This window comes from Hyla sarda, chromosome 1, assembly GCF_029499605.1.
Source record: "Hyla sarda isolate aHylSar1 chromosome 1, aHylSar1.hap1, whole genome shotgun sequence".
Taxonomy (NCBI): Eukaryota; Metazoa; Chordata; class Amphibia; order Anura; family Hylidae; genus Hyla; species Hyla sarda.
The window spans coordinates 487,780,939-487,803,027 of record NC_079189.1 but is presented as its reverse complement, the minus strand read 5'-3'; the positions used below and the strand labels follow the sequence as shown (position 1 = coordinate 487,803,027).

At 39.9% G+C, this 22,089-nt stretch overlaps 1 protein-coding gene and 1 long non-coding RNA gene across 4 annotated transcripts in view; one reads left to right on the top strand and one right to left on the bottom strand.

Moving 5' to 3' along the window:
* LOC130287662 (uncharacterized) overlaps positions 1-20,916 on the bottom strand; it is a 30,605-nt gene extending 9,689 nt beyond the window's left edge. The window contains exons 1-4 of the long non-coding RNA XR_008847436.1: positions 20,789-20,916; positions 19,234-19,288; positions 12,898-12,934; positions 8,382-8,506 (exon numbers count right to left, since the gene is read on the bottom strand). This is a non-coding gene — a long non-coding RNA (uncharacterized LOC130287662). The remainder of the gene's footprint in view (positions 1-8,381; positions 8,507-12,897; positions 12,935-19,233; positions 19,289-20,788) is intronic.
* The window catches only part of PRR16 (proline rich 16), a 391,197-nt gene that overhangs the window by 82,276 nt on the left and 286,832 nt on the right, over positions 1-22,089 (top strand). The gene's annotated exons all lie outside the window — the stretch shown is intronic.

Genomic DNA, 22,089 nt, shown 5'->3' with positions numbered 1-22,089 from the left:
GATCCACCCCCATGTTTAACAGTTGGACAGAGATTCTTTTCATTAAATTCTGTTCCCCTTTTTCTCCAAACGTACCTTTGCTCATTCCGGCCAAAAAGTTCACTTTTAACCTCTTCGGTCCACAGAACTTGTTTCCAAAATGCGTCAGGCTTGTCTATATGTACATTTGCAAAGTTCAAACGCTGATTTTTGTGGTGAGGACGTAGAAGAGGTTTTTTCTGATGATTCATCCATGAAGACCATATTTTTACAAATATCTCTTTATAGTGGAATAGTGTACCACAACTCCAGTGTCTGCCAGATCTTTCTGGAGGGATTGTGCAGTCAAACGTGAGTTTTGAATTTTTTTTTCTCACAATCCTGCGAGCTGTTCTGTCTGATATTTTTCTTGGTCTTTCAGATCTTGCTTTAATTTCCACTGTCCCTGATGACTGCCATTTCTTATTTACATTCCGAACAGAGGATATTGACATCTGAAAACGTTTTGCTATCTTCTTATAGCCTTCTCCAGCTTTGTGAGCGTTAGTGTTGAGCGGCATAGGTAATATTCGAATTCGCGATATTTCGCCAATATATGGACGAATATTCGTCATATATTCGCTAAATTCACATATTCGTAATATTCACGTTTTATTTTCGCATATGCGAAAATTAGCATATGCGAAAATTAGCATATCAAAACTTACCATAAGCGAAAATTTGCATATGCGAAAATTAACATATGCTAATTTTCACATATGCTAATTTTCGCATATGCGAAAATTCGCTCGCCAGTCTCACACAGTAGTATTTGAGCCTTCTTTACACCACACAAGCTGGAAGCAGAGAGGGGTGATCACTATGATGTGTACTGTGAAAAAAAAAAAAAACGAATATTCGTAATTACGAATATATAGTGCTATATTCGCGAATATTCGCGAATATGCGATATTCGCGAATAAAATTCGTATTGCGAATATTCGCGAGCAACACTAGTGAGCGTCAACTATTTTCAGTTTCAGATTTCTAGACAACTGCTTAGAAGAACCCATGGTGCTGATTGTTTGGGCAAGGTCAGATGAGTCTGGGCATTTAAAACCTTTGAGATTGACATCACCTGGTCTTCCCAGATTATGATTGAGAACAATCCATGACACTGGCAGGTCTCAACTTTGCAAAGGGGGCAGTGCATGCTATAAATTCTGCAGGGTGCCCAAACTTTTGCAGATGCCATTTTTTAGTTTTCTGTTATTTTGAAAGTGTAAATGATGGAAATAAAATCTAACTTTTGTTGACATATTAGAAGAATGGCTAATCTGTAATTTGATACCTTTTGGAGATCTTTTCTTTATGCACATTAATACAAATTTTTACCTGGGGTGCCACACACAGTAGTTTAAAGGGGTACTCTGCTGCTCAGCATTTGGAACAAACCGTTCCGAATGCTGGAGCCGGTGTCAGGAGCTTGTGATGTCATAGCCCCACCCCCTCACAATACCATGCCCCACCCCCTTAATGCAAGTCACGCCCCCTCCCATAGGCTTGCATTGAGGGGGTAGGGCATTACATCATGAGGGGTGGGGCTATGAAATGACAAGCTCCTGAGTTTGGAACAGTTTGTTCTAACCATTGAACAGCGGCGTACCCCTTTAATCACTAAAAACCCCATGACAGGCCCACTTTTAGGCCAAACAAGTCCAGTTTATTCTTTAAAGGGATTATCCAGGAAAAAAACTTTTTTTTATATATATCAACTGGCTCCAGAAAGTTAAACAGATTTGCAAATTACTTCTATTAAAAATCTTAATCCTTTCAGTATTTATGAGCTTCTGAAGTTTAGGTTGTTCTTTTCTGTCTAAGTAATCTCTGAAGACACGTGTCTCGGGAACCGCCCAGTTTAGAGGAGGTTTGCTATGGGAATTTGCTTCTAAACTGGGCGTTTCCCGAGACACGTGTCATCAGAGATTACTTAGACAGAAAAGAACAACGTTAACTTCAGAAGCTCATAAGTACTGAAAGGATTAAGATTTTTTAATAGAAGTAATTTACAAATCTGTTTAACTTTCTGGAACCAGTTGATATATATATATATATATATATATATATATATATATATATATATAATATATATATATATATATATATATATATATATATATATATATATATATAAAAGTTTTTTCCTGGAATACCCCTTTAAGTTCTTGACATATATATATATATATATATATATATATATATATATATATTTTATTTATTTTTTTTCATTTTTTTTTTTTCACATGTAGTCTATTAGCAGCCCCAAAGGTGTCATATGCTTCTTTTACAGATTCCATGGTATTTGACAAGAATAGCGCAGTCTGCAGTGCAATTCTTCCGGTCAAAACACAAGACATTGAGGCAGAATCAGACAGACCACTTAAATGCATTAAATGCATACATATTTTGAGTGTATGAAATGCATGGGCGACAGTTGTCCTTTGAAAAGTTTCTTGCTGTGAAGATATGCTCAGTGAAAGTCAAGTTTTCTATGCATCTCCAGGCACTGGAACTCCTTCTCCGTGCCTGTACTTCGCTGTTTGCTACATTATTCCTTAACCTGAAAAAGGTTAAGGATGCACTCCGTGGCATAGCTTTATTTCATTTATTTATTTATTTTTTCCTTTTTTGATGTAACTTGACAGGAAAATGTTCTTGCCTTAACTTTCACTGAGCTGGTAAATGTTCATGCTTGAGGTGCTCAATAGTTTGCTATGGGTCACTTGGCTACATAAAAAATGTGTGTGTTCTAAAGACACAGATGCAGCACAAGAGAAAAGCCCGGTAACAGCAAGATTAGGGATACAGCGTCAGTATTACAAAGCTGTAGTGGAGTGCACGTGTGATCCCTGTAGGTTTGCCGACAGCGGTGGTGCAAAGTCCATACCGAGCAGAATATATATAACACAGAATGAAGGCACTGCACTCACCAAGGGCAACGTAGCTTTAATTCAGCATACCAGGTAACAAGCGGGTGGAAGGAGGGAGGCGGGGAGCGTACACCAGGACAGACTGTTTCACGCCGGCAACGGCGCTTCTTCAAGCTGGTATACCTGGCAGCGTCACTGCCGGCACCTAATAAAGGGTCACAGGGGGCGGGGCCAGGACAAGGTGTCATAGCATCCTGCACAGGTGATAGGGGAAATAACAAAAACAAATGCACATGGCAAGGGAACTAAAGAAAAATGCATAAATAAACATCAAAAACCAATTGTTACAGGATCACAGAGCTAAAGATAAGGAAAAAGTACAATTTCATTAATAGAATCATAGAAAAGGGGCTACCTCCAAACGATCGTTCAGTCAAAGGACGCCGGTAGCCTTGAGTCGCACAATCCAATAGGCTTCTCTCCGTTAGAGGGCGGCGTGTTTGTCGCCGCTCCCAGGCGGGGTATCGACCCGCTCAATGCCGGCAAACATGAGGACTCCGGGTCACTGGCGTGGGCTTCTCTTACGTGTTGGATGAGTCGAGGGGCCCCTGTACCAGTTCTGATGGAATGCAAATGTTGGCGAAAACGAACATGGAGGGGCCGAATTGTCTTTCCAACGTAAAAGAAGCCACAGGGGCATGTCGCTAGGCGACATCCTCAGAAAGCCAACTTCGTTATCAAAAGATACGCCAGGGACGGATGGCAACTGGCTAGCAAAGTCTCCCCATTGGGAATTTCCCATGTAGGTCATGTTCTTTTTGTGCCCAAAACCTAGCCTCTAAATCTATGCAATTAGGAGATCATCGTCACTTTGTCACTGATTTCATTACTTGCCGCACCCCTTACGTTGTTTATGTTGTCTTATGCCCCTGTGGCTTCTTTAACGTTGGAAAGACGATTCGGCCCCTCCATGTTCGTTTTCACAAACATTTGCGTTCCATCAGAACTGGTACAGGGGCCCCTCGACTCATCCAACACGTAAGAGAAGCCCACCCCAGCGATCCCGGAGTCCTCAAGTTTGCCGGCATTGAGCGAGTCGATACCCCGCCTGGGGGCGGCGACAAACACGCCGCCATCTTACGGAGAGAAGCCTATTGGATTCTGCGACTCGAGGCTACCGGCGTCCTTGGACTGAACGATCGTTTGGAGGTAGCCCCTTTTCTATGATTCTATTGATGAAATTGTACTTTTCCTTATCTTTAGCTCTCTGATCCTGTAAAAATTGGTTTTTGATATTTATTTATGCCTTTTTCTTTAGTTCCCTTGCCATGTGCATTTGTTTTTATTATTTCCCCTATCACCTGTGGAAGCTATGACACCTTGTCCTGGCCCTGCCCCCTGTGACGCCTTTATTAGGTGCCGGCAGTGACGTGGCCAGGTATACCAGCTTGAAGAAGCACCGTTGCCGGCGTGAAACAGTCTGTCCTGGTGTACGCTCCCCGCCTCCCTCCTTCCACCCGCTTGTTACCTGGTATGCTGAATGAAAGCTATGTTGCCCTTGGTGAGTGCAGTCTCTTCATTCTGTGTTATATATATATTCTAAAGACACAGCATGTGCTACTTTGTACATGAAATATGCCTATTAAAGTCTAGTGATAGGGATTATAATATGCAGGCATCTTTATTTAATCTGTACGTATTACATCCGTATTTCATCAGCATCTTCTGTTTTTTTAAATACAACACAATTTTCTCCCTAGAAGATGCCCATGGTATTTACTGTAAAAATGACATACTGAGAATACTACAATGACATACTGATAAGACATACTGATAATACTACAATGACATACTGATAAGACATACTGATAATACTACAATGACATACTGATAAGACATACTGATAATATTACTAAAATATATCCGTAGTACAGATAAGTATTACAAACACATTCAAATATACTTAAGCCAGGCCTATTCAGCAGCAGCAGTTGCCTACCCACTCCCACTTTACCCACTTTTTTCAGCCACCACTAAGGGAGCCCTCAGGCTGCATATTTATACGGTGTCCATTGGATTAAGTTCTAGATATAAATCTGTATCCAGTTCATAGTGGTAACTTTATTTTACCAGAATTTTTTGTGTAAATCTATAGGATTTAAAGGGATATAGAGAATTTTAGGCTTTGGAATTTGGAGAAAATAAAGTGACCAACCAATAGGGATATATGCATTAACCTGTTCACCAACTAACCTTTTAAGTCTCCTATCAATCCTCTAGTCCCAGCAAGTCTTTTCATTACTACATTATTACTACCTCTACATTAGTAGAGCGATAGCATGTCATAGTCACACAAAATCATTGCCATGAATCATATGCTACAGTGGTATTCCCCATATGCTACAGTGGTATTCACTACAGCATGATGGACCATGGGATTGTTTGTGCCGGAGCAGTGGGGGATTTTAAAGGAAAGGATGTGCAGGGTTAAAGGGACCCTGACTTTCAATATGCTGTTCACAAAAAACGCTCCATTCATTAGTATGGCAGCGGATCCCCGCGGTCACATACTTATCCCCTATTCTGGATAGAGTATAAAATAATTTTCACTGGACACCCCCTTTAAACTTTCAACTTACATTTTGTAACATCTTCTCTATAATTAACTATAATTGGGTCCAATTCCACTTCCAGCCAAAGGGCACCTGTGCTTTAATGCACCCAGGGCAAAATCGGGAAAGCCCTACCAGCACCCAGGCTATAATGCTCCTGTGAAAACACAGAGAAATCATTGGTCTTCTGAGAGTCAGGAAACCATTTGGCACATAATTAGTAAAGTTATATTTCACTTTCAACCAAGATAGACAACTGGGCTTTAATGTACATGTGCAACAAAGGGGGTTTTAACCAAAACTGGTGTCTGGCCTATAATGCACACACAACATTAAATGTCAGGTTCCAAACAAGACAGACATCTGTGTAACAATGCCCCTATGGCAATACAGGGAGGATTTCAGCCAAGACAGACAACTGGACTATAATGCTCCTATGGCAGCACAGGGCATCTTCCAAGCAAGAAAGATATCTGTGGTACAATGCATGCATGACAGAGTGTTTAATATGTGTTAACTAAACAAATAGAAGGAGATTTATCAAGTTCTGTACTAGATTTTTTTTTGCTTAAAAAAGTTGCACGTGTGACTTTATACATGCTGCGACTTTTTGATTTTTGCTTATTCCAAAGCACATTTCTGAAATCTGTCACGTAGTAATTTTTTTTTTTACTTTGCAGTGGTCATGTATTTATCAAATGCGATAGTCGCTATTTATGTAGAAAGAAAGTCGCATCTCCATTTAAAAGTCGCATATGTATTCCAGGTCCAACCTGGCTTACAGAAAGTGCACACGTCTGCAGAAAAGGAAATTAACATCCACTTTAACAACTGTTCTTGTTCTGCTTCATGAAACGAAGCTACTACATTAATGTTAATGTTAATTATAGAAAACATTTATTATATAACTTAAAAATCTATTAATTTTAAGGTTGAAAATGCACACTGCACACCTTGTTAATTTTAGGACACTTACATGCTGGCGTACCTACAACATTTTAAAATGAATGTTGTGTTAAAATAGAATAAGGCACAAAATAATTGTGTAAGAATTTTTACAGACTACGTAAATAACCCATATGTGGCACAAATATGTTTCCTTAAATAAAAGAAAAATCTTTAGTAATACAGCTTCATGCACATTTTGGGGTTACGTACTAAGCCGTTTTTTTTTTTTTTGTGGCTTCACTATTGTTTATGTGCCTGTTGGTGCTGTGCTGTCTTCCTTCCTGATGTAAACTCCGGACTCAGCACAGCGACGCAAGACTGCGCCCACCAACGTCACAATATGCTGGCTCAAAATTAAACAAAAAAGCCTCCAGAGTACGGCATAGTATGTTTTTAATATTTAGAAAGTTCTGAGGAGGGTGGATGGGTTGTTGCGGGATAGTTGGAGTGCAGCTATTTAGTGCCAGGCAGGCCAGTCAGGGTATCAACCGATGTGGTACGCCCATCCCCCCCCCCCCTCCCCACCACTCTCTAGCAACACTACTGGTAATAAAGGGTAGATAAAGGACTTCGGCTATTAACATAAGGGAAAACTTTTCTGCTTTAAAAAATGCTTTGTAAGTGGGTTTCCCAGGTTTCGCTTATGTGTGAGTTATCTATTAAGGTCGTGGGACTATTTGATAAATAGGTTGCATGTTAGCAAAAGTTAGTTAAAAAAAATTGTCATATAAAAGCCATACGTTTGAAAAGAATGATAAATCTCCTTCATAGTGTTTTCTTAATTTAGTAACAAATAAGGTCACTTTCTAGAACATTAGCACCATCCTCATCTTAAGATGAGTATATTGTTTAGAATTTCCTGACCTATATTATTTATGATCATGCATTTGAACAGATACACTGTCTACATTGGATTTTGTTATGCTTCTTGGGCTATGCTTCTCTGTCAGCACATTGCCTCTGGCATACAGTAGGTGTTGACAGTTTATTCCAATGATCTGTTTTGTTTGAATTAACAACAAAATAAACCTTCAATCTGGGTTATTTTTTTTTTAGCATTGTTTGTTTAAGCAAAAACTGCCAAATACTGAAACCTAGATTTGATGGCACGGTTAGAAATGTAACAACCCTATTCCAATATTCATCTAAGGGAATTTCTTTTAAAAGTTTGCTCAAAACCCAAATCAGTAATTTGGTAATCTATAAACTGCAAGAGGAGGAATAATTTGGGTTAACTCCTTGCCGTAAAACGCCGTTTCTAAACGCTGCTGTGGCATGGGATCATACCCGCACGGTCCCGGCTGCTACTAAAGGTGCCTGCATCCCACTGTCATATTGAATGGGAACTGTCGCAGATCGTGCAGTGCTGGATCTTACTCCTTGGCTGTATGCTATATAAATTAGGTATTGCTACCATTTTACTGACCCGCAAAATATAATATGCCAGTTTTACCATAACATGCATGGCAAACAATGTCCCCCACCCCCCCATAAAAAGTAAATAAAAAAAATGTAGTTTTTTTTATTTCACCCCACAATTAAATTTCTTCAGTATTATAGGATATTTGATGGTTAAGTGAAGGGTGTCCTTATAAAGTACAATTGGTCCTACAAAATAAAAGCTTTTATATGGCTCTGTGGATGGGAAAATAAAAGAGTTATAGCTCTTAGGCGATGTTCACACATACCGGATTCAATGGTTTTCTGCCACGCTGTGGACACAGTGGAATTTCTGTGCCAGATGTTTCTGGCACGTAAATTTCGATTTCCCTTTTCCACAGAAAGAACGAGCACGTTCCTTCTTTCTGTGGACACCACAGTTTGTGAAATGTCCGCATGGAGATTTTCTACGGACATTCCGTAGTGTGAAGGCAATGAAGCAAAACAAGAGAACACGAAAATGATATTTGTCCCTCCCTCCCTGTAGAATTACCTCTGAAAATGTCACAAATTATCTGAATGGGACAGGTCCATTGTCGTCTATGTCCATGAGTCCAGCCGTAAAGTATATTACTAATTGCTGTTAGAAACAGTTCAGCTCATGTAAGATGGCAACCCCTAAAATAATGCACAAACAATTCAATTTAAAAAATGACAGAAAATAGAAACAGATTAGAAAAAAAAAGTTTCGGTATCTGTCCCTAATCATAAAAATAAATAAAAAATCTAGGTGACGCATTCCCTTTAAATGATTAATGACACAGTGTAATTTGTCATGTGTTTTTGTTCCTCTGAGTTTTTATTTACGTAATTTGAAGACTTTCTAAGACCAGATGTTTTTTATTATCTCCTGAAACATCAAACCTTGGTATTCGAAGGAAGTGTACTTTCTTTTTCTTATGAGTGTACGCGATTGAAAGCACAGAGAAGAAATTAAAAATATAATACATTTTATCCATACTCATATAGGAAGTGTCTTAGAAATCTCAGGATTAAAGGAGCCCACATTTTCAAAAAGCCACGACCCATGATATTGTCATTCTATCCTTCTCTGTCTAGCAGTTGCTGGATCCACTACAGTTTCTATAAATATGTATTGCAATAGAACATGCAATTTCTTTGCATGTAAAAGGGAACACAAAAAAAAACTCCTTATGGCTCTATGTGAAATTTGGTTTAATACCTTATTGTAGTACAAAATAAGTTGGACTAAAAATAAAAATATAAAACAATCATTGGGTTGTTATTTTTTTCTCTTAATAGACCAACATAACTTAAGTATTGAAGCTCTGAAAGGTGACGTAACTTAGAATGTATATCTCAGACATAGCATGTCACAAGTAATGTTCATTTCATCAGTCACATAGGTAATACTTATGTGCAGAGAAGTCCCTTTGGGGCTGTGTTACCCTTTGTACATCTGTCTCCTATGTTCTGATCAGCTAAAACTCTGTCAACAATTTTCCTCTTCCGTTTTCAGATACAATGTAGAACATTTTGACATTTGTAAATGAATATAATTGGTGTCTTCAGGCAGGAGAAAAACATAACAACATATTTTTGCTTATTTTTCATTTACCTTTAAAAACAATGTATAGTAAAACAGAAATGCTGTTTGAATGCTTGGATTGTGTTTATGAATGCACCAATATTAATAGATTCCAGAAAAGTATTCACTGACCACCGGGTGGAAGATATCCCAGGATCTACCATTGTCAATAGGTGATGGTTGGTGCTGACTTGTGCTAAGGCCAAAAAGCATTCTGTACATAGAACATTTTCACAGAGAAGTCAATAAATAAATGGTTTTAATTTGAAAAAAATATAATTTAGGTGAAAATTTTCTTTTAACTGAACATAAACCTGAAAAAATATTTAACCCAACTTAAACTACCTTAAACACATTATAGAGACAACAATAAATCGGCACTCCAGACAAAGTATAGGAATAGTAAATTCCAACCTTTTAGTCATTTACAATAGTAAGTGCTCAGAAAATCTAGGCTGTTTTGAAATAAATGTGTATAGCATGTATCAATGTTTTGGGCTAGGCCCTTGTTTCATGAGAAATAAGAATAAGTACAAGGGTCCTGTGCTAGATGCATAGGGGATGAACATCAATGAAGACTGGAGTCATCTGTAGACAGGAGTGCTGCAACCAGATTATATAAACAAGCTTATAGCCCCATAGGCGGTATATTTAAATCCCTGCTCAGTCTCCAGCTTTTGCTTGTGATTACAGTTCACACCTCTATGACCAGTGTTTGTTCTTGCCTGTTTATTTTGTTGATCTGACTTCTGCTAGCCCTTGACTATTCTGTACCTTGTAGTTTTCCTGATTTTGTACCTTGGCCTGTGACCTCACTTCTCTCTTGTTATCTGATTCTGTACCTCCCTGTTATCTTGGCTTTGACCTGACCTGTCTGATTTTTCCTTGTTTGTCTGTCTGACAGTTTGTCAGTTTGCTGTTACCTGCTGTGTGGGCTCCCTGGTTTGTGAAGAAAAAATAGTAAAACAAAATGCTCAGCTCACCACCCAATATGGACACAGGCTAGAAGGACTCAGGCTGTAGGAGAGATTGCTGGAGCACGGACTGCCCTAAGCTCGAAACGTGTCGGCATTCTGTTTTTAACGCACCTATTAGGTTTTGTTTTCTTGTGTTCCATGTTTTAATATGATTTAGTAAAAGCTATGTTTTGACTGCAATTCACATGTGAGCTGAATCCCCTCCTTTTTACCTGGTTTGTGGTCTTGTTTACCTTTTGTAATCCAAACTATTTCCTGACCCCTGCATTGTGTTTTTATTTTTTTATTTTTTTATGCTCTCCCCCTATCTAGCATAAGGACTGTCAGCCTGTTGGGTGTATGTCATTTAGGGTAGATCGTCAAATAGGCAGGGAGAGTGGCTGTGGGTGGGCTCAGGGCTGTACTATTCTTTGCCTGATTGTGGAGTAAAGAAGTTTGAACTGACAGTCTTAAAGTTAAGATCGTAGCTATATAAATATCATACCACATTCTAGTAATCAGAGTAGTCAATATATTGACTTTAAGATTTTAAACAGTTGGGAATGAACAACCCTACAATGTGTGGACTGATGTTCATTGCCCTTGTCTGTCTTATGAATTTACTTTTGATGACTGAATTGTTGGTATGTGGAAGTATCTCTGTGCCGTAGATAAGCCAAAGAGAAGGAATGAACTCATTCAGCTTTTAATTGCAGTCTATTAAAGCATAGTAAATTAAAGCTGAAGGCAAATTGGAATCTTTAATGACTGGAAATAGACTTCTTCTTGTGAAAGCTAAAAGCTGAATCCCCTTGTCTTAAAATTAGAAACACACTGAAAAACAACATGATAATTATATATGTTTTATATTGTGCTGTGTGAACTGTCACAAAAAGCCATTAAAAGCATTCATCACTAGAGAAGACTTAAAGAGTGGAACATCTGGAACAGCAACCAATCAGAATAAGATTTAATCTGTGCTTTGAAAACATTTAGGGGAAATCTCATTGGTTACTTATAGTAACTACTCCTCTTCCTGTCTCCCATTGTCTGTCAGCCAGTGATTGGCGCAGTGGCACTTTGAGCTATATTAGCTGCAGATCATGCAAACTGCAGCTCCAAGATGTGTCAGTGACTGCAGGCAGGATGCCCTGATATTGGAGCCTAATAGAATACGTGGATCAATTCCAAAAAGAAGGACTTTCCATACAGCGCTTCACCTCCCAGGAAAGATGCAAGGCAGCCGTCCTCAGTGTAAAACAAAGAACTTTATTTTCGCCCACTCCGAGGTGTTGTGCCCTGAGCACAACACCATCTGGTAAGCCTCTCATTTTTTTGATGCACATTGTTGTTATTACCCTAAATCGCCTGCACTAGGAGCGCACATAGTTTTTTCTTTTATATCTCTCCTGATACTGGAGCATGGCGGGGAGGGAGGCATGTTTTTTTATTTTTTTTTATAGTAACTACTCCTCTTCCTGTCTCCCATTGTCTGTCAGCCAGTGGTTGGCGCAGTGGCACTTTGAGCTTTGTTAGCTACAGATCATGCAAACTGCAGCTCCAAGATGTGTCAGTGACTGCAGGCAGGATGCCCTGATACTGGAGCCTGGCGGGGAGGGAGGCATGTTTTTATTTATTTATTTAAAAAAAAAAAAAAAAAGTTGTCATTGGATAATCCCTTTAATCCTCCTTTAAATTGGGTATGGTCAGATCCAAAAGCTTTTTATATGTTATTACTGATTTAAAATCAAAGACCTTTTGTAATATTGTTGTTTAAACTTTTTATTTACTATTTAATAAAGAAAACAGCTCCTGAAAATCCCACCACTAGGGGTCTCCATACCTACTGGGGCACTAACCAGTCCTCCAGCAGCATTAGCTAGTCCATGATTCATGGACAAGAGATGACTCATGGACAAGGATACATAAGCAGACACACCAATCCCCTCCCACAATCACGGACACACTCCCTTCTCCTGAGGGGATTTCTAACACTGTGAGCAAATGATAAGAGGTATTATTTTTGTGTGTGGGATCTGACAGGTACGCTTTAAGATGCATATGAAATTTGGAACCCACTTTTGTTAACTATGAGACTTGAATGTTTTCTATTTTCTATATATTATACACAGTAAAAAATAAAACTCTTATCAATTGGACATTAGTGATATACTGTAAAGTGCAGCATGAAATACTAGAATGTTGGTATAGGAAGTTCACATATGGAACACGGTGACAAAATGTTTACTGAGCTTCCCTTTTCTATAATCTAACATATGGTCTAATAATCTGTTTCATAAAAAAGACATGCCCATTCAGTAAGCAATTTCAACAGCATGAGAGCCCGAAGTACGAGAGCTGATAGATCAGTGTGCCAAGTGAACATTCTTGTTTGATTTCTGTAGATTATGTTCTCTCACATTGTGTACATAAACTAGGAATACATTTAAATACATAGCAACAAATTTTATAAATAACTCAAAATCGAAAAACTGGGGACAAACCTGGAACACGAATCACTGGGTCACAATGACCTTCACACTAAAAACGAGATGAGAATGGATTTTTGTTTATTCAGAAATGTCAAATTATATTTGCCAGGTAGTACTTGTAAGAATTTCTTTACATTTCATTTAAAGGAGTTTTTAAACAATGTGTTAATAGTGTGCTGCAACAAACAAGTGAATGATCCAGCTCACCTTCCCTGATGTACGATGCCCGGACCAGTGCCCAGCAAGACATCCAAAATGGAAGAAAGAAAATACAGAGGGTCCAGCACTTCGTTGCAAGCAGTTTTATTGAAGATACATCTCACCATAAAAACGACAGTCAGTCAGACATGTTTCGAGCGCAAGCGCTCTTCCTCGGTAACCAAGGTCACCGAGGAAGAGCGTTTGCGCTCGAAACACGTCTGACTGACTGCCGTTTTTATGGTGTGATGTATCTTCAATAAAGCTGCTTGCAACAAAGTGCTGGACCCTCCGTATTTTCTTTCTTTTGTTAATAGTGTGCTACCTGAGTAGGTGGGCTTGGTTCTCTTTTATGTGTCTTTTATTATATAGTAGTCTCAGGAGTATGTTTTGCACGGGTTTGTACGTTCTTATAACGACACTTCTATGGGCAGAGAGGATGTCTGGGCAAGCTACAGGCAATGAAGTCTTATACAATATTCCTTAAGTACAGTATCCTGCGTAGATTTGATGCGCAGGATTTTCTGCAGCAGATTTCAATGTAAACTGAATGACTGAACACAGCTTGAAATCCTATGCATCAAATCTGCGCAGAATACTGTACGTGTGAATAGACCCTAAAGCTGCACAAACATCTTTAATGTATATTTATGCCTAGGCTAGACTGATACTGAAATTCAGCAAGAACACTTGGCGCAGTGCAGTATGCATGAACAGAAAATGTACATTTGGTGCTCTTGGCACAAGAAGATACGTGTCTCTTAACAATAAACTTTAAAAAAAAAACCTCAAGAGAAATGCACTGAACTAATGTGTTTCCGATCAGCCGATCCTTACTCGTAGACTAGTTGTGTTTTTGTACCTTGCATCTGAGGCTTTTTTTAAAGGATACCAAGTATTTTGGACTTTATGCACTAAATGCTGGCTTAATGGAACTTTTGTGCACTGTTAAAGCAACATGCCCAGGTGAACTGATATTTGTTTTCCTCTTCATCCCCAGGATACCCATTCATCTGTAGCAATTCAGCCAAGCTGACATTTAGAATAGATGTACTGTAGCAGGATAATCACATGTCATACTCTCAAAAATCAATGTATATATAACTGGCATTACTAAGAAAATGATAACTTTCACAACAATCTATTATGAACATACCGGTAGGTGTTTTAGGCAAGTGTATGGCACTATTCTTTACACTATAAAGCATTCTGTAATTGGGTACTATATTAGTTTTATGATTAATGTATACAATAGTTATCTGGATGTGGTATGCATTTTTTGTAAGGACTCACTGTATGTGTTGTTTATCTGGGTGCTGTGTACCCTTATTATCTGCTCAGTGTATATTCTAATAACATTGACATTGTTTGACATTTAGAATGATCTAAAAATGACCAAATCTTTAAAAATTCATTGTTCTTTGAAAAACATGTACCTGGCAAATCTCTATCTACTCTCCAATTACACTGTTTCTCTGGATGTTTTATGACAATATTTATTTATTGAGGTTTTATATATAAGTCTGCATGCTATACAGAACTATTTTCTATTTTAACTATTTACAGGTTTTTTTTTTCACACAATATATACTAATCTGGTTTAATAGATAGTACGTCCCTATTTATTTGACATTGTATGCCAGTACTTTTCATGGTGCTCTATGGCAAAATGTCTTTTGTCAGCTTATGACACTATTCATTTGTGACTTATTGTTAATGTATGGTACTTCTGATTTTGACAATATGTCATACTATTTTTTTTTACATTTTAAGATACTTTAGAAAACTAGAGATCTAGGGGAGAGATTTATCAAAACCGGTGCAAAGGAAAAGATGCCTATTGCAACCAATCAGATCGCTTCTTTCATTTTGCAGAGGCCTTTTTAAAAATGAAAGTGATCTGATTGGTTGCTATGGGCAACTGGGCCACTTTTCCTCTAGACAGGTTTTGATAAATCTCCCCCTTAGGGTCTATATCAGTTATCTCAAACTGTGGCCCTTTCAATGTTGCAAAACTTCAACTCCAATCATGTCCAGACAGCCGTTGGCTACAGCCAACGGCTGTCTGGGCATGCTGGGAGTTGAAGTTTTGTAACATCTGGAACGCCACAGTTTGAGATAACTGGTCAATATGAACCTTAGTATCTGATTTATTTATGGCTGTATTTCTAAAGGCAATATGTGACCCAATATATCTGGGTACTTTAAAGGGGTATTCCAGGCCAAAACTTTTTTTATATATCAACTTGCTCCGGAAAGTTAAACAGATATGTAAATTACCGTATTTATCGGGGTATACCACGCACAGGCCTATAACACGCACCCTCATTTTACCAAGGATATTTGGGTAAAAAAAGTTTTTTACATAAATATCCTTGGTAAAATGAGGGTGCGTGTGTGTGTGCATGCGTATACCCCGATACACCCCCAGGAAAGGCAGGGGGAGAGAGGCCGTTGCTGCCCGCTTCTCTCCCCCGGCCTTTCCTGGGGTCTAGAGCCCTGCTGCCACTGCTTCTCTCCCGCTGGCTATCTGCACCATGGGGGAGGCAACGGGGCCGGCAATGGGTGCCGCTGCCCGTTCTCTCCCCCTGTCTGTCGGCGCTGCCCCATTGCCGGCGCCGTCTCTCTCCCCCTGGCTATCGGCGCCGGCAATGGGGCGCTGGCACTGATAGTCAGGGGGAGAGAACGGGCATCGGCACCGATAGCCAGCGGGAGAGAAGGGGCAGCAGCAGGGCTCTAGACCCCAGGAGAGGCAGGTGCAGAGAAGCCGGCAGCGCTGGCAGTCTCTGCACCTGCAAAGCCGCTGCATTTCCTTGATTTAAAGCGCCCACTTTAAATCATTGAACTGCAGCGGCTTATCGGCGTATAACACGCAGGTAGACTTTAGGCAAAAAATTTTAGCCTAAAAAATGCGTGTTATACACCGATAAATACAGTACTTCTATTAAAAAATCTCAATCCTTCCAATAGTTATTAGCTTCTGAAGTTGAGTTGCTGTTTTCTGTCTAACTGCTTTCTGATGAATCACGTCCCAGGAGCTGTGCAGCTCCTATGGGGATGTTTTCCCATCATGCACAGCTCCCGGGACGTGACATCATCATTGAGCAGTCAGACAGAAAACTTCAGAAGCTAATAACTATTGGAAGGATTAAGATTTTTTAATAGAAGTAATTTACAAATCTGTTTAACTTTCCGAAGCCAGTTGATGTATAAAAAAAAAGTTTTTGCCTGGAATACCCCTTTAAAGTAATTTACATCTAAACACTATTTGACATATCATATGGCCAAAGATGACAATGTTGGGCTGCCTACATAGCAGTATATCGCAAATGATGAAAGTGAATGTGACTACCGTATATACTCGAGTATAAGCCGACCCAAATATAACCCGAGGCCCCTAATTTCACCCCAAAAACCCAGGAAAAGTTATTGACTTTACTATAAGCCTAGGGTGGGAAATATATCATCCCCCTCATGTCATCATCCAGACCCCCGTCATCATCACCCTGTCATCATCACCCCGTCATCATCCCCCCCTTTCATCATCACCATCCCCCCCTTTCATCATCACCACTCCCCCCCCCCCTTCATCATCACCGCCTGTCAATCTCTTCAGTGGTCTTCAACCTGCAGACCTCCAGATGTTGCAAAACTACAACTCCCAGCATGCCCGGACAGCCATCGGCTTCGTCATCATCCAGACACTTTAGTTTTCTACTCACCTCCCCTCGGTAGGAAGGAAGGGTGAGCTGGTCCGAGCTATCTATGCTGCAGGGACCGTCCGGTGGGGAGGGTTAGTCGTTCCAGGCTGTCCATTTTCACCGAGAGGCCCTCTTCTCCGCTCCGGGCCGGCCCCGGACTAGTGACATTGCCTTTATGACGACGCACAGGGACGTTCATGTGCAGGGACATGTGTCGTCGTCAAGGCAATGTCATTAGACCGGGGCCGGGCCCAGAGCAGAGAAGAGGGCCTCCTGGTGAAAATGGACAGCCCGTAACGACTAACCCTCCCCACCGGACGGTCCCTGCAGCATAGATGGCCCGGACCAGCTCACCCTTCCTTCTTACCGAGGGGAGGTGAGTAGAAAATTGGATGATGACGAAGCGCGCAGTGGTCTTCAACCTGCGGACCTCCAGATGTTTCAAAACTACAACTCCCAGCATGCCCGGACAGCCGATGGCTGTCCTGGCATGCTGGGAGTTGTAGTTTTGAAACATCTGGAGGTCCACAGGTTGAAGACTACTGAAAGGGATTGACAGGTGGAAAGTTCACTCGAGTATAAGCGGAGAGGGGCGTTTTCAGCACAAAAAATCGTGCTGAAAAACTTGGCTTATACTCCAGTATATACGGTACATTGCAACAAACAAGTTGCAGGATAGATTTATGTTTGTGGTTATGGCAACATGTGTAACCTGGCAAGTGGCTTCCCTTTATTCTAGTATGATATCCAGCGGCAGGAACAAATCAAAATAGCAAGTAAAAATAAACAAACAATAAAGGACAAAACACAGTACTTGCAAGGGTAGAGAGTACTTAAAGGGTTATTCCAGGAAAAAAAACTTTTTTTTTAATATCAACTTGCTCCAGAAAGTTAAACAGATTTGTAAACTACTTCTATTAAAAAATCTTAATCCTTCCAATAATTATCAGCTTCTGAAGTTGAGTTGTTCTTTTCTGTCTGGCAACAGTGCTCTCTGCTGACATCTCTGCTTGTCTCGGGAACTGCACAGAGTAGAAGAGGTTTGCTATGGGGATTTGCTTCTACTCTGGACAGTTCCCGAGACAGGTGTCATCAGAGAGCACTTAGACTGAAAATAAAAACTCAACATCAGCAGCTCATAAGTACTGAAAGGATTAAGATTTTTTAATTAAGAAATATATATATATATATATATATATATATATATATATATGTATTTTCCTGTATAACCCCTTTAAGATCAGTCCAAATCTGTGATGAGGGCAGGTAGAACAGGCAGACTTTTATAAGAAAAGTCACCGATCACAATCCAGGTGGTCCAATAGAAGGTTGGAAACAACAGCTTAGTCTTTGTGTACAAGGCAGCAGAATAACCCAGCACTGATGTAGATAACTGGCTGGGCTTTATAGCCCACAGGAGCCAGGAATTCCCCTGTTGATGAGACAACACAGGTGTGGCTGGTTCTATGGGATTGTCTGCTGGAGGGGGTGTGTCCCTCAGAAATGCATGGGTGCCTGTGCCATAGTAGAGTTTTGTCACTTGTTCTTAGACACCATGACAGCGAGTGAAGACAAGATGGTGCTCACTGAGGATTTTGTCTGTGCCCAAGTAAGGAAACCCCTCTGACTTCATGACACAGGTCACCCCATTCACTTTCAATTGCTGTGATGCAGGTTGCCGATGCTGCCATCTTTGTCCATTCAATGTGGCCAAAGTCGTTTAGCCCTAGTCTTATCTGACTGCTCATTACTGTTATATGTTTTATTGCTATTATGCTATTAATCAGATGCTGTATTGCATTATATGTACAGACATATACACATTATGACATTATCTTGACACTATACTGTATTAAGTATATTATATAGGTGCCTAATTACAGTATTTATTTTGTCAAAGAAAAATATTTATGCAAATTTATCTCTGAAACAGAAATCTCCCGATAACACTTCAAAAAGAGTTGCTGCAGCAGATGAGGTAGATATCAAAAATTGAAAATGTACCTCATACTATAAAGTGGGGGGAAAAAATGCTCCTGGCCCTGAAAGGATCTACCTGAACTTAGTGTTAAACTTAGTTACCAGATCTAAGAGACACTGTGTATAGAGTTTTAATTATGAGAATGTTTTAGTTATTAGGATTATTTACCCAACCAACAAGTTGTTCATTGACTGCTAAGTTCAGGGCCAATTTTATTGATGAAAAATAAAGCTACTTGTTGTACATATCTATAAATTATTTTTTATTCTAAGCTTAAAGCATCTGAGCATTCATTTGCATATCAATTCTCTCTTTTAATTAATGCAAACCCTCAAAGTCAGCATTCATATGCATAGTGTGTACCAGGAATATAGTGCAGAGAATCTTCTCAGCATTGTTATGTGTTTTGTTCAGTGACTGTGATCTATAATACAACATAGACTAATAGAAAATAAGTCCAACTCTCACCCGTTCACAGATGGCTGTCCACTTGGTCGGCCTGGAGCAAGGGCCCAAATATATCCTGGAGCAAAACAAAATTGATGACCAGCAGATACAGCTGCTGCAGAAACTCTTATTCTTCATTGATATAAAATCAATGCAAATCCATACAACCGAACATTTTTTTATTTGGAGAGAGAGAAAAAGATGGCCGTGCCCCCGATGCCCCCTTTCATATTATGCAGGACCCTCAATGACAAGCCCTTCCCACTTGAAGAGTAGGGCACCGATCATGCTGATTAAGTTAAAATCTGTGACTTTTGAACTACAATAGTTAAAATCCAGATGCAGAGGCTTTGACCCAAACCTATATTTCTTTATACTGCAGTGATGACTTCAGTATTCTAGTAAGGCTAGATGTGACACCTTGTCTCAAAGTTCTTTCCAGAGGGCACACACACAGGTAAAGACTGATCCAATCCCCAACACATCTGGCCTCCTTGAGGACTTAAAGGGGTACTCCCAACCTAGACATCTTATCTCCTATCCAAAGGATAGGGGATAAGATGTCTGATCGCGGGGGTCCCGCGGCTGGGGACCCCCGCATTATTGCATGCGGCGCCCACCTGTTTTTTCACCAGAACCGCTGGAGAGTCTGAGTCGCGACTATGGGAACGGAAGTCTGTGACGTCAGGACTCCGCCCCCTCCCATCAAAATCAAAGAATCTCAAATATTCACATAAATCAGTTAGGTGTAACTGTAATTGGATCATTTCCAAAACGATTGACGTCTAAAGAGATCTCTATGAAAAAATTAATGGAATAGTGGTCTAAAAGACAATGGCCCTCATTTACTAAAAGTGGAGTGTTGGTTTCTCTGTGGGTTTTAATTCCCTACAATTTGTTTTCCATGGTATTTATTAAGGTTTCCCTACATTTTCCACTTTCCCTACATTTTGTGCAGATCCACCACATTTTATGTTGAAACCTTAGCAAATATGTTGGGTTTTTGTGAAAATGTCGGAAACGCCCCTTTTAGGAGACCACGCCCCATTCACCCAGTGACCATGCCCCTTTTTCGGGTTTTCTTAGCAGAATGGAGAGTTAGTCTAAGTTTTTTCAATTCTGGTGCAAATTCTGGCGTACAATCTGGTGCAGACAGAATTTCTGGCGCAAAGCGACAGAATCTGGGACAAAACATGTCAGGTTTGCAATAGTAAATGAGGGCCAATACCTTAAAGGGGTTGTGCGCTGCCCTGGCTTTCGGAGCTCCGCACGCAGCCTTTGGAAGTTCATTACTCCGAACGCTGTGTGCGGGCTTCCGTGTTTCCGGCCGCCAGGCGTGACATCACGCCCGGCCCCCTCGTGATGTCACTCCCGCCCCCTCTACCAAAGTCTATGGGAAGAGGGTGCGACCGCGGCCGCGAACACGGAAGCCTGCACACAGCGTTCGGAGTAATGAACTTCCGGACGCTGTGTGCGGAGCTCCGAAAGCCAGGGCAGCGCACATCCCCTTTAATAAGGAATTTTTTAGTTGTAGATAACTAATCCTTCCATAGCACTTATCCTTCATCCTCCTTACCAATTTTGGTGACTCTTAGATTTATAGATTAGACAGTTGTTTAGAGCTTCTCATTTCCCTTCTTGCTCCATCTGCGATGTTTTCAGCCTCCTCTCCTTCGTTATTTGCTTGTCTTTAAATCTCCAGAAGTTTTCCTTAAAAAGAACATAAAGTACTCTAAGTACTTTTTAAGCGGTTCAAAAATATAAAAGTATCTAGCCATTGTAATCGTACTGACCCACAGAATAAAGAACACATGTCATTTTTACCGTAAAGTGTACAAACCCTCCAGAATGTGCAAAATTGTGGTTTTCATTTAAATTTCCTCCCTAAAAAATGTTTTTTTGGGTTCGCCGTACATTTCATGGTAAAAGGAGAGGTTTAATTACAAAGTACAATTGTCACCAAAAAACATGCCCTTATATGGTTCTGTAGATGGAAATGTAAAAGAGTTATGGATTTTAGAAGGCGAGGAGGAAAAAACGAAAATGCAAAAATAAAATTGGCCTGGTCCTTAAGGTTAAAATGGGCTCGGTCCTTAAGGGGTTAAAAAGAAACAAGTAGGTTTCCATGTTGATGCCATGATGTTAAGAAACTGCCCCTCCCACAGACATGAATGGAGGAGGCGCCCATGACCATGGCGCCTGAAACCAGTCTGAACATAAATGTTAAAAACAATGGGGTGTCGGCCCAGAGATCGTGTGGGGTCCGGGATGGGAGCTCTACATTCAGAACCTTTGATGCGTTGTCACCTTTCTGTTGTTTTCTTGCACATTTGTGTGAAGATACATTACTTTTACCCAGATCTGTGTCTGTTAGTACATTGATAAAAAGCAGCACTTTTTAAATTTAGAAAGTTCTTAATGAATAAAAACATTTGCATGTTAGTAAATATAGACATTGTATCAGAAACAATAATTTCAACAAATATTTCTTAAGTTTAATGGAAGGTTTCAAATCTGTAATTATCAGAACTAATGTGCAGGAATTTCCTCTGACGTTGAAGAGAGTTTTTGTGCCTCCGTTTCTTCCAGGCACTATAGCACTTTCATGCATAAACCCCTGAGGGAGGCAAAGCAGCTGCATTCTGCCAATTAAAATTCAGTAGCAAATCCTAATTACAGCTGCTTCAGGCTAGCAGTTTCTGTAGGATGCTTGGGAAATGCTATCAAGTGCTTATCTATAAATGTTCATTTCTAGTATATTTGCCAGATTTCAGGCATATACTAACAATACAAATCCTGATCAGCAAGTGCCATATAAAAGTAACACGTATTAAAATCTGAGACATTATAAATTTTATAAATAGGGTGGTCTATAAA